The following is a 14,519-nucleotide window of genomic DNA, read 5'->3' as shown; positions in this document are numbered from 1 at the left end:
TCTCTGTGCGTTCAGCAGTTGGGAAAATATACAATAGGCTTTATTAAAGACAAACAAAACAAGGGCTTGTTTCTGCTCCTGCTGAAATTAGTGGCCAAACCCATTTTATTTCAATGGGAGCAGAACCTGGCTCGAAAATATTTTCTCTCTCAGTAACTGCCTACTTTCCACATACTTGAATTTACAGCACAACTGGACTATTTGTGGGGACTAAAGGCACTTTAGCTGTCTTTTAATGCAATGTATTTACTATTGATTATCTGCATGGAATACAATGTTAATACTTAACAAAAAAAACTTTTTGGACTGCTTTGTTTTCAAAATAAAAAGGGCAAAGGATTGTTGGTGGTGTTACGCAAACTTCTAAGCATAATGGGAATAGTATTTTATTCTGCATTGTTTAATGGACACTATCAGAATAGTAGGCATATAAGTATATTTTTAAAGATTTCCTTCTCTGTGTTACTAATAGCATATTAGATTATTAAAACAGAAAGAATTTTCAAAAACATGGGGTGTGATTCTGACCTTATATACCAGAGTAACTCCACTATCTTCAATGGAACAACTCCTGATTTACACCAACATAACTGAGATCTGAATCAATCCTATACTTTTATTTTCATTATGCTGTTCATTAATCTTATTTAGATTTTGCAGGTTATTCAGCTTGGACAATGAAATTAGGCAGGTCAGTTTCACTTTCTTGGTCTCTGGCACTAGTACCAAGGTACTTTTATAAATGCAAAATAGTTTATTTTTTTATCTATGAAAAGATCACTGAGGCCTTCAGGAATCCCATGGTTTAACCCAGTGCCCTTCTTGTATGGTGAAGGTATAAACAGGGAAGAATTATATCATGGACACATTGTCAGCACCTTAGCTATGGTGTCAAAAGGCCAGTGCTGCAATTAGCAACTGTGGGCAACAGATTAATTCTATCAAGAATTTCACTGTGATCGATTTTATACATATATTGTTCTCAGAATGGTAATGGATACAAACACAGCAAGTATTTCCCTCAGGCATCGTCAAGGTATATTGCCATTGGCTGGATTTTAACCCTTTGAATGCTTGAACTTTCCAATTGGATAAAGAAACAGATCAGGGTGTGACAGTTTATATGCCCCTCCTCCCCCCCAAAAAATTGGTGTGTGTATGAAAATAAAACTCTTCAATGAACCTTTATGTTTATGCTAATAGTCTGTTTGTCTATAGTACTTTCCATCCAACAATCAGAAAGCATTGTAATTAATGGATTAAGCTTCACAACATCTCTGGGAGGTAGATGTTAGTCCTGTTTTACAGATATATAAACTGAGGCACGGGGAAGTCCACAACAGAGGAAGGGTGGTCTTTTGGTTAAAGCACTGATGGTCATAGGATGAGTCCTTACTGATGGCCCTTGGATGTATATGATGATCTGTTTGATCCAATGCATTATCTTTTCAGTTATTTTTCTAAATGATATGCTGTAGTTCAAGCACAGTTTGGGCATGAAGCAGGAATCCTTATGGCCTCTTTATGCAAAAGGTCAGACAAGATGATCACAGTGGTCCCTTCTGGCTTTAAAATCCATGAATTACTGGATTGGAACTCAGAAGATTCAGATTTAACTCCTGGCTCTACCACAGACTAGCTTCATGACCTTAGGCCAGTCATTGAATCTCTCTGTCCCTCAATTCCTTCATCTGTAAAATTGGGATAATTATCCTCCTTTTCTCCCAGCCTCCAGGAAGAATTAACCACTACCTTCTGTGCCCCCAAATCTGCTGGGTGGATTTGCTACAAATGTAACCTATGTACTACCTAAGTTAAAACTCAAAGCCAGATCCAGGGTAGCTATCAGCATCTCTGCCAGGTGAGTTGATAGGAAACCTCACATACAACTCCTTTTTCTGCACCCCTAACTAATCTGGCTGAGCTGTAAAATCAGAGGTGCCCTGAGAATCATCAAACTTAGAGATGGCAAAGATGTAGTAGGTCACCTGCCTACCCCAACCCAGTGCAGACTTGTTCCCTACATTGTCCAATTTCAGGCTTTGTCCATTCTGGTTTCAAGTGTCTCACGCAGTGAGGCTTCCACAGCCTGGAAGAGGCTCTTTAAGCTTCTCTCTGTAGTGAACAGCACATGAGGACAGATAAGAGGGAGGAATCCGGTAATCTGATGTGTTGATAATTATCTCATCCTCCAGAAAAGCTTGACTAATCAGCTGAGTCTAGAGGAGCAGAAAACACCTGCACACCTCCCTTTAGCTATATCAAGCGAAGAGGCTCAAAGCACTAACCTTCACCTTCTCCCACCCCTTTCTCATTACAAAGGGATGAGGAAGAAATTCGGAGTCCATTTCACATATTGGAAATTTTCCAAAGGCTCAGTTTTGGAGGAAGTGGGGGTGGAATGTATTCCTGTTTGGTAACTAGGTTAGACTAGGCACCAGTTTCCCTTTTTCTCTTAAAACTGACCTAAATTACACAGATCCCACCCCCTCATCAAATTGCGCTAAAAGTCATAACAATAAGTAGGCAGTTTTGTTATTTTTGAAAACCCAATAAAAACCTAGACGTTTTGGCAGAAGGCATATTAAGCCTTTTTCCTCTGCACAAAAATCCATCTCAGGGTTGTTTTGATAAGAAAGAAAAGCGCATTCATATTCTTTTTCTTTTAAAAGCAATGAAAAGAAAAGAGCAGGTTTGCTGTTCTTTTCAGAGTAATAGTAGGTTTCATGCTCCCTGACAGGCTGCATGCTAATACACTCTGGCTTCCCGGTGCCTGCTGCTAAGGGTTAGTTCAATGACTCTACTTGGCTGTGGAGGGATTTGTAACTCTGTCACTCTACAGGCCTACAGAATAATAAGAAAACCTGCAGTGAGAATTTCCTACCTCCTCCATGCTTCCCCCTACCCTTGGCTGAAGGAGGTGGAGGTGCCAGACAGTCCACCAAGGAATGAAAATATATCACAGCTCTCGCTGTTGGCAGAAAAAGTAAGTGATGCCTGGTGATTCCTGATGGAACCAATAATAGAGAATGAATTTGCACACAATCCTCCAAGACGCAGTCTGTGCCACAGGCTTTAGAAATGGAGAAAGGCAGATACTCAAAATTAGGCACGTGGCAAAAAATAGTAGAGCAGGAACCTTGAAACAGTAGTTCGATAATTTCTTTAATATTTATGACATTCCTTGTTGTTTTACTCTCTTGATTCAGCATTTCTAGTATCAAGACCTTACCAGAGTCCAGATTCTCTTCTCACTATTGGCTTACTTCTCTGGAGCTGCACTGTGGTAATGTTGTGGAGAATCTGTATCTAGTTCTCTGTGGGATTGAGATAAACTTGGTTCTATAATGAATCAGGAGCCTATGTTCAAGTTGAGAGACATGAGTGTATGATAGGAGATGGTGGAATATGTTTAATTGTTAAGAAGGTACATTATTTCCTCCTCCCATTGTTATCTACATACCAAGAAATCCTTCAGGAACTCAGCTTTTTCTAAATCTCTAGAAAACTGAAATCCTACCCCCCTAAAGCAAGAAGATCAGTGTCCCAATAATTATAGGATCTGGTGTTTTTCAGTTAAAAGGAAATGTACAAAATAGGATGGTTTCCCACAAACCTGTCTCCCCCCGCCTTCCATTGGAAAAAGTAAGATATTTTGACAATTATCTTTATGGTTATTACATTTCTATAGCATCTTTCGTTCAAAAGGATACCAGAATACACTACAAATGTTAGATATACAAAAATCATTGAAATGCACCAAACTCTGATGTGGAACATGGCAACTGCTTCGTTGTGCACAGCAGCATTAGACAATAATTCAGGACGGGAGTAAAGAAAAACTGCAAGTGCAGGGGGGATTAGGAACACAAAATGTAATTCTCCAAATTGGAATCTGATAAGGATCTTAAGTGATAGCACTCCCACTTTTGCAAAAAATGCCATGGTACATTTAATCACTATGTTGTCAGACCCCTCGTTTTATATCTCCTTCCAAAGATCAGCAACCACAAGGTTTCCTAGCTAAGCTTTGTGTTAACTTTCTGTAATGTCCTAGAGACAAAATCTCTAGCCTCCTGGCCAGAACTTTGGAACAAACAAAGAAGAGAGACTGTTGCTGAGAGATCCCTTCCCTAGTTTATTGCAGTACTGCCTGGATAACTTGTGCAGTGCAGACATGATCTGTAAAGCTCATAGTTACATACCACACTGTCAAATCTAAGTGCTTTGATAGATGGAGCTCCTACTGAATCATCAGCAATGTTGCCTGAAGAAACAAGATTTTCCTTGGAGATGTCACCCACAATGACCAGGCCTACCAACCTGCCTAACTTGAGACGGTGAATAAGACCACAGGCCAAGATGGTATTGGCTGCAGTAAACTTCCTATCTGAGAAGCTTCCCATGGCCTGAACAGGTGATTATCTCCATGTGGTGCTGACAGATTCCTAACTATTTAGAGCTGAACACTGCATCTTAAAAAGCATCAGAGAATGAAACAGCACCCATTACGCTTTGGCGGTCTTGCTTAGCTCTTCAGAAATCCAAAGGAATTTGATCTGAGAGGCTAATGAAGTCTTAGTGAACCAGGACTTTCTTGTACCAATGTCTATTTTTCTGTAAAGCTGAAGGATGGAATGGGTCTGCTTGTGCTCCTGGAGGTTGGAAAATATGCCTTTTATTCTACTAGGGAAGGAGTAGACTGGAAAAGCCAGCTCCTCAGCTGGCATTTATTCACTTTATTGGAGCTGGGATGATCTGGACTCAGCCCAGAATGTCCAGTGAGGACGTATAACACCAGAGGGCACAAGAAGGGGACTTTTCACAAGCCTGCACCATCTTCCCATTTATCTGACCAACACTCTTCCCTGCCTTGCCTCTTTCAATCTCCCATTTCCTCCATTGAAATGTCTTAGTTAGAAATGGGGACTAAGGATTCCTGCATTTGGTGCCCAGCTTTGCCACTTATCTGCTGTGTGACGTTGAGGAGTCACTTAACCTCTCTCTGCTTCACTTTGTATCTTATCTGCTTCCTAGGGAGTGTTTGAGACTCAGTGATCCAATGTATCCAAAGTATTTTGAGATCCTCAGATGAAAGGAACTGCAGAAGCACAAAGTATAATTTATATCTAATAACTTCTGATCAGCTTCAGGAAAGAGGTGGCGGAGACCATTAATTCCATTTCTGCTTTCCTTTAGACTAGGTCTCTCCTGCTCTGGTGCCAAGAGGATTGAAGGAAATGGGGAAACACCTTAACTGCCTTTGTCCTGGTAAACATCCCATTATGTCCTTCAGAAGCTTTGAGGTTCCATGGCACTTTAAAAGAATACAACTCTGTTCTGCTGCTGCAGTGAGGACCAGCAGCAAATGGATTAATGCAGCACTACAAAAGTGAGATTAGGATCACTACAGCAAGGGTTAATCTGACAGAATGATCTCAGTGTGAGCCCTGCACTGCAGGACCAAGTGGATCCTCAAATAAAGGATTAATGCTTAGTCCTTTCCTCTAATTACTTTGTGCTTAATTTTCAAAGATCTTTCATTCCTCCTACTGCGTCTGATTCATGTTTTCCTTGTTTCAGTATAGAAGAGAAAGGGAAAGTATGGTATGGAATTTCAGCTATTAGAATGCACCAAGATTCGGTCTCTCTTCCTTTGAGCACCATATCAGCACTTGGCTCATGTTCTCTTTGAGAGCTAGGCCAGAACCTGGGTTCTATGGGCTCCCACCACTTCCTCTTAGATCTGAGCCATATGTCTGCTTGCCTGTACGTACATTGGAGGCACTGCCTATATAGAAACTCTAATTAACCAAAACATAATGGTTTGATCCTGAGATCTCATTAAAGTGATCATATGATACAAAATATCACCTTAATTTGTTCCACATGCTAATAGAATGAATAGCAGAGCTGGTGCAGACACAATCTTAAGGCTTATTGTAGATTTTTGTCATTTCATAAAAAGCTTTCAGCGGCTCTGTTCAAGGGTAAATTAAAAGATACATCTGAGCAGTTTAACAGCATCTCAGAGTTCCATTTAAATCGCAGGAGTAAACAAGTGTTTGGCAAATGAGGGAGAATTTTTACTTAAACAGAGTTAAAATAAGCACTGAAGAACCTTTACTGCCTCTCTAAGCCTCTGTGTGAAGGGCCATGAAATTAGGTATGTACTGCATTCTTTCTTCCATGTATTATCATTATTTATTTTCATTGTGGTGGTGCCTACAATGAACTGGGTGCTGTGTGCATATGTAGGAAGATACTAGTCATGCCACCTATCATGATTTTATTGTGAGTCTCACCATATTTGGTATTTTTCTTAAAGCCCCAACTCCTGGAGGCAAGAGACCATAAGAGAATCTCCGCTTTCTAGCTTTCTGTTACTATGTAGCTTTCTAGCTATTCATTACATTTAGAGCTCTTAGCTGCGGAGAAAAGTTTAAAAACATGATGTGAGTGTACCTTAAAGAAGGCAAATAAAAAGAACACTTTTTAAAAAAATCTCATGATCTTTAAGACATGACTTTTTGGGAGGTCTGACTCATGATTTTTGACTGCTTGGGGTTGGCAATATTGTCTCTGTCCCCAAAAGAGGTCACAATCTAAGAAGTGTTAATGCTCATAAGGACAAGCCAAATCCGGGATGAAGACGAGTAGAATCTACAGCCATAGAAATACTTCCCCTGCAAAAAATAAATGCTACCGTTTGCTAATTTGACCCATGCAATGCAGACTAACTAGACTGCACATCAATTTCATTGAACCTATAATAATTTGGGTTAGAAGGGACCTCTAGCGGCTCCTCTAGTTCATCACCCTGTATTATAGAAAGCTGACTTTCCTTACTCCTACACCATCCCTGATCCATTGGGTGACAGCTCTTAATTCCTGTTCTCACAGGGTACAGATCCATGCTAGTTGCTTTAAACCTATTTGCTGCTACTGTAGCAAGGTTCTAGCATGTTTTCCCTAAACAGTATGAACATATAAAGATTTTTAGTTCTGAGAACTGTGCAATCTTAATGGTGCTGAATATTTATGTCCTGTCTCCACTGCCTTTGCAGCTGAGTTTAATAACCATGCTTAAATAAAGTTGCAGCTACCCTATGTTTCCAGTGGATGCAAGGCACCTAATCTGCCTAGGTACTTTTGAAAATCCCAGTAGTCTCCTATCTGTATCTTTAGGCACCTAAATATCGTTGAAAATCTGACTCCATATGTCTATCCTAGACTTTTCCCTTAAAACTTCCTACTATTGATAGCACTAGTACAGCTCCACTAGTCGTAGGAAAGTGGGAGAACTATGTTAAACATCTTGCTGGTATTTTAACCACAAAGTCATCTAACTCTGCTCACACATACAAAAATAAAATAATAAAAAATAATCTTGTAGATGGAGCAAGATAAGGTCACTGGTGTGCAGCATGATATATTTAACACTCCAGTAGAATATAGACTTTTCTGTCAAGTAACTTGCATGACAGAGGGTAGCATGGGTTGCTGTAATAGAATCATATGACCAGCAAATGTTTAGTATTTTTAATTACTTTAATGACCTCACACTGCACCTTTGCTTATAATATATATAATGACTGTACTTTGTTTTCCTTAACAACTTTCATCCAATTATCTCAAAGCCGTTTACAAACATTAACTAGGATTGCAGTGTGCCAAAGGAAGATATATATAGGGATTATCCCTTCCACCATGGGAATTCAGCTATCTTTGGGGTGGAACCCAGCAATACAAAGGAACAATGCACGTAAGTTTAGTACAGGAAGCGGAAAAAAAATACTATATGCAATTGAAAGTGCAAGTGGAATGTAGGGAGGAACAATATAATTCCACCAGGTGAAATTTAGTCAGAACACTAGGGTTAGCAGCCTCACTCTTGGGAAAAGAGCCACAGGGTATTTAATAAGCACAAGTGGTTAGCATGTTAACCAGGAGGGAGCTGACTTGCTGACAGCGGAAGGCTTAATGAGGTCCCTGAACGCAGCAGGTGGGAAAGCTCAAGCTGCAGAAATCCCTGAATCTTTCGATTCTTTGCCTTCATCTGGGTCCTTCCTGCATTAATCTCCACTGCGTCCCAAAGGAACACTCTCTCCATGCCACATCAAGACACAGCAGTTTTATAGCCTCTTTTAGGCAGAGGGTTTGAAGTTCACACATTGTCTCTGGAAAACTCCACAGAGAGAGCTCTGTAACAATCTCAGTTTTCAAACGTAAGATTTGATTTTAAAGTACAAGTTGGCAACCCTGACTCAACTATATGGGCAGAGTACGCGGCAAAATATAAGAACAACTAATTGTTTTTACACTATACAGTTTACCAATGCAGCAAAATTCCTACAGTTGCATCATCATGGCATTCCCATTCTGTACAGTCTGATCGTTCTCTTCACTAGGCAGCTATCAGAGGCCATTATGCTTGGGTTTGTTTTTAGCTTTTGTTTTGTGTTTCAATTTCTAGGAGGAAAAACGAAATAAAACAAACAAACGAAAAACAAACCCCCAAAACGCCTGACTCTACAAAGGCTATTTGGGAAAGATCTAGTAAATCTACTGCAGCCCTCTACTGCCATCTCCTGGAGGCTTTTGTGAGAGCACCACCAGGTGTAATAGCCTGTACCAAAGGGTTCAATTGACCCACTCTTGGAAAATCACGTTGTTTTTGCTGATACAGACTAACACGGCTACCACTCTGAAACCAGTTAATAGTGAGTTACATTGAAAGGTAAAGTTGCTGCTCGAAAGAACATTGTTTTTAAGGTTCATTTTCCCAATGACTTTGACCTAATTACCACTCATATTAAGAATGGCCACTTGTCTTGTTTTTCTGGGACTGTTCAGTGTCATGTGTCAACAGTGTGACTTTTTTTTTTACAGTGTAAAGACTGTGTGGCAACTTGTTACTTCACATTGTGGCACAACTTCCATTGGAAATATTCTGGGTTGGTGTTGTGCAATACCATTGCTGAACAAAACCACAACATTGCTTCAGGACACAGATTTTGTGTTGTGGCACAGTGACTTTGTGTCGTGACATCTTTGCATCATAATATTGTCTGTGGATCGCAGCACAATCAATTTGTGTTGTGACTTCATGAACTTATATCACAACATTGTGCCTTGACATCATGGTGCAAGAACCTTGCACAATCACAGCGTGACCTTATCTCACAGACCATTATGTTATGTCACTACAGACTGACTTTGTATGGTGTAGTGTTCTTCTCTAGAGAGCAAGAACTTTGCCATAGTACATAGTGGCCTACGGTCACAGGGCAATAACTTTGTACAACAATACTAATGCTGTGATGTGGTAACCCTGCATTCATTAAAAGTTGACGGTGTGCCTGGGACCTGGGGACATTTTGCAGACAGGGTGACCTTGCATCTATGACACACTGATAGTTTATAGTGTCCTGGTGACCTAGTGCTTGCAAGATGATGATGTCCTGTGGTACCACGGGTTTCAGAGTAGCAGCCGTGTTAGTCTGTATTCGCAAAAGGAGTACTTGTGGCACCTTAGAGACTAACAAATTTATTTGAGCATAAGCTTTCGTGAGCTACAGCTCACTTCATCAACCCTGCAACCCATAATATGGTGCTGCCTCACGGTGACTGTGTGCCTGTGACACGGTGAGAGCCACAGCACTCTCGCGTGTATGGCACGGTGGTGCCTCGTGGCGCCACAGCGAACTCTCTCATGTGACACAGTGACATCTTGTGTTGCCATGAAAGCAGCGCAGCTGTAACATGGTGCTCCCCTGTGGTGACACGGCAACCCCACACCGGTGACACGGCAACCCCACACTCGTGACACAGTGCTGTCTTTTGGTGCCCATGGCAACCAGGTGTCCTTAAGGTGATGCTGCCTCATGGTGCCATGGTGAGCTCGCGCCCAGGACACGGTGACATCCTGTGCTGCCATGGCCACCGTGCAGCTGTTAACATACCAGACTGCGCTCAGGATAAAGCTGGGTAGCCGTGTGTGTGGTAACCAATATGGCAGAAACTTAGCCTAGCCACAGGCATGAGGGGGCTCCCACCCTCCCTCTTTTGCTAGGGTCACTGCCCTTCCCTCAGCGAGTGGTTCTATCTGACAGGAAAGAGGGAGGGGGGCAGAGGGAGCCTCATTAATTATTCATAAGAGGGGCGGGGCCATTCCATTTTTGGCGCTAGGATTCCACAGTAAATAACCGGGGAGGGTGGTGGTGCTGGGTTGGAGCTCGAAATGAAGGGCGGGAGATGGATTGTTAATTATTCATCAAGGGGGCGTGCCCGAGCTGGCGGGAGGGTGTGTCTCGAGCCTGTAGCCTCCCCCCGCCCTCTACTTTGGCTTAGGGCTGAGGGGCCGGGAAAAAAAAAAAAAAAAAAAGGCGGGAAACGTGAGGCGATTTAAAAATAGGCAGTTAAAAAACACTAATAAAGCAGCTGAAAAACCATTTAAGTAATTATCACGGGAATAAAATGTTCGATTTCTGTGGTAATTTCCTGCCTCCAAAAATCTACATTTGCTACTTTCCCGCCCCTCCCCTCCCAATTCCCATGAATTAATTCACTTATCAAATTATCTTATCAATTATTGCTAGAATGAAAATATTTTTTATTTCTGTCATAATTCTATGTATTTCTATTCCCCACCTCCACCCCTGTATAAACATATAGTTATTTTCCCCTGAGGAAAACTATTAAAGCCTTCCCCTCAAACCAAATGCGGTAAATTTTAAAAAACATCCTGCATACAATATATACTCTTTCATGAAGTTTGAGAAATTTCAGCTAATTCAATGCAATTTCTTTTTTGTTTAGGGAAAGTCGGTGCCCTTATAAATCCAGACAGCAGGGTCTGAGCTCACCCCACCTTCAGAGGAATTTTCCTAGGGGTGAAGCAGGGTTTAGATCTGTTCTGTATCAACTGGATATAGGTTTATTTGGAGGTATCACACTTTAAAAAAATCTATTATCATTGATGTGTGGCAGGTTTTGGAGCGGGAGTGTACAGAATGGGGGTCAAAATGTGACCCATAGGGTCATATCATCCAGCCCAAGGGTTAACTACAGCCCATGGTGTTTGTTAAGTGAGGCCCAAGGTATAAATGCAGCCCAAGGCGTTCTGAAGTGCAGCCCAATGTTCACACCGAGCCAACGAAGTCATGAAATGCAGCCTACAGGCTCGTGGTGACCCACAGTGCAGCCAAAAGGCCAAACGTGACCCATGGTTTCATACAGTGTGGCCGAAGGGGCAAACACAACTTGTGTGATAACAAGCAGATGTTAGCATCCCTTCCCTGAAACTGCAGCATGAATCAAAGCACATACACTTTGGGGTGAAGTCAAAAAAGCAATGCCTTGAGCAGGAAGGCACAAATAAGAGCAAATGTTAGGATTATCAAGGGCATTTATTTTTTAATTGGTAATATTATGTATGTTTATGTTAATTTAGATGGCTTTGGGACTGATTCTCATTTACAGTAAGGCCTTTTTACACCACTTTAACAGTGAGAAGCTTCCTTAAAGTAGGAGCAAATCATACTGCATTTCATCCACTTTAAGGCACTACCAATCTGGTGTAACGAGGCCTTAGTGTAAATGAGAATCAGGTCTCTTTAATGGAAAATTAGGTGCAGCCCATGGATTGCTGGCATCCTGCCTCTTCAGTCCTCTGTGTCACAAAGTTTGGTCACCCCTACTTCAGAAGTTCTCATGATTTTAAGTGTGTGCAAAGGGAAATGGAGAGAGAATTCCTATTTATGTTCTTGGTGATTCATTTATTTATTTGTGAAATGCCTAGGGAGGAAAAAAGACAAAGTCCTGAAGCTGCTATTTGAGGTAAATAGCTGTTAGTATTATATACTTAGCAAAGTGATAATGCAAACCCCAGAAAAATTTAAATGATTAGGAAAAAGGTATATTCACTGGATGAAAATATATGGACTGTTTATAGACAGAAAACAGTATAGAAGGAACGTTGACTGTTGATAGTTTTTGCCCTATAAATAAATCATTATATACAGAATAAATAAGAGAAAATCACTGTTATTAATTATTATAATGAATTTGATTTTATATGCTTAACATTTACATTTCCCTCTTCCAGTCTTGATTAGCAGTTCTCCAGATAGGAGGGATCCACACAGAGGTTGTTGAGGGCTGCACAAAATTGCTAAGTGAAATCAATCTTGTCATGTTTTTGCTGAGCTCCTTGAGAAACATGAAATACGTTGAGAGCCAAAAATGGAAGTCAAAAGGGAGCTTTGAGTAAAGGGCTCTAAAATGTGGCCCATAATGTAAAACTTCTGTCACATGCTCAGTTTTTATTTAAATTGGCCTGATTCTGCTCCCAATGAAAACAATGGGAGTTTTACCATTGACTTTAATGGGAACAGTGTTGAGTGCTTTTGAAAATCCCACCCATCATGTTTAAGTGGCTGCTTCTGTACATAATATTTCTGCAGGCTCTGAATGAGATTTTCAAAAGCACTTAGTAGTGCTCTAAACTTCTATTAACTTCAGTGAAGCAGAGTTAGACCATTGCTGACTGCTTTCAAACAAATAAACAAAAAACACCCTCAGATTGTAACTCCATTTCTAAGGTATGAATCAGCAAAATGTATTGAACTTAGTCAGCCTTGAAAGAGTTTAGTGGTGAAGAGAGTTATATTTTTCTTTTACTAAAACAGGCCTTTAACTGTCTTTATGTACAAGGTAAGTCTTTCTATTGACCCGCACGTGCAGTTGTCTGTAAAAAAACACCCACTGACTTTAAATGTGGATTTCTATGCCTTTCAAAGGTGCCATTACATACATCTATGATGTTATTTAAATGAATATTTTTGTTGTTTTTACAAGTATCAAATTAATTTTCTCTCCCTTGTTGCTTAAGCAGTCTAAAATTGCATATAACACTGTAATTTTAAAAGTCATTAATTTGCTCACAAGCCATGTGAAAAGTTAAACTGTGGGTTTCTTCAGCTAGCATGAATTATTTCATAACTAATTTAAAGATGCCTGTTATAAAGTGTAATTCCCTTTCATGAACAATTGAAAAATGAATTGAAGCACTGTCCTGGGCACAGAGGAGAAAATACTATTCATTCAAACATGTTTGTAATGCTTTAATTAAATGGTCCATAATTTTTTGAGTTCATTCAATATACAAAAGTCTTCCATTGGGAGTGTGATAATTCATTATGTTATGTAAAATGGTTCAGTGAATACGTGTTAGAGAAATGTGGCTTGTTTACTTGATGTTTTCAAATGTAACCTGTCGACTGACCTAAGGTGCATCAGTACATTTTCAACCCTTCAATCAATGAGTATAATTCCCACTGTTTGTAACCGGTATATTGCATTGAGGGGAGAAAGGAGATCACTTGTGTTGTTACCACTGTTGCCAACACTTACAATTTTATTCCAAGTCTTGCAACATTTGGCGATTATCTGAAAGCCCCAGTTGCTGGAATCAAGAGATTGCATGAGAATCTTAGCTTTAATTTTAAAAAAGATGTTATTAGCCCTCATGGTTACAGAAAAAAACTTGAAAATGTGAAGCATGTCCCCCTTAAAGGCTCAGAAATCAGAAGGCAAATATAAGAACACAATGTTTATTATTTTTAAAAAAAAACATTCTCATAATTTTATAGCCAATCTTATGAGTTTTGGGGGGCTTGTCTCATGATTTCTGAAATCTTGAAGATGGCAATACTGTGCCACATTACAATATTTGCACATGCTGTGCTGTGATCTTTGTCATTATCAGGAATTAAGCTATACCTAAGTTTAAATACTGCAGGGAAAGTGATAACTTAATGCTTACTTACATTACTTTTATTCTTAATTTTTACTGCCGTGTACTAGAATACATACAAGTAGAGCACCTCAGATAGACAAGAAACATACAAATCCTTTGAATGGCCTCCTTAATTTTTAATGTTCTGTTACTTTACCCTTCCATGTTACTTTAACCATGTATTAGAAGGATATTGACTTATTTATAATAGCTCCTTAATATATTTTGTGGCATTTCATATACCTCCTACACTTTTATTTTTTCTCTTAATTATCTTTCAAACCTCCTGAGGCCCTCCCCGTCCCAATACTGGTCACTCCTATCCCCACCCCCCTCTCCACTTATAACCTCTAATCGGGATATTTTCTTCCCCCAGACACTGAATTAGAAAGCAAAAATAACTTCCCATACACACACAACACGTATACATTCTCTCTTTTTGTGATATATGAAAAAAAAGAATGGTTTTACTGGTTATACTGGAAAGAAAAGAAATATAGAACAGGAAACTATGAATATGGATTCTGGAGTATATTGATGTCATTTTGTTTCATTTAAAGTAAAATTGTACCTTCCTACCCATGTGGTAAGACTTTCATATTCCATTACTCTATCACTCATGAGTTATTTCATTTTATCTCCCTCATGGGTTTAATTTCCTTCCCTATATGCCTTCTGCGTTTTCTCTGAAGGAAAAATTTATGGGACTAGTAGAAGG

This window comes from Natator depressus, chromosome 27 (genome assembly GCF_965152275.1).
Source record: "Natator depressus isolate rNatDep1 chromosome 27, rNatDep2.hap1, whole genome shotgun sequence".
Lineage (NCBI taxonomy): Eukaryota > Metazoa > Chordata > Testudines > Cheloniidae > Natator > Natator depressus.
This window is presented reverse-complemented; position numbering follows the sequence as displayed.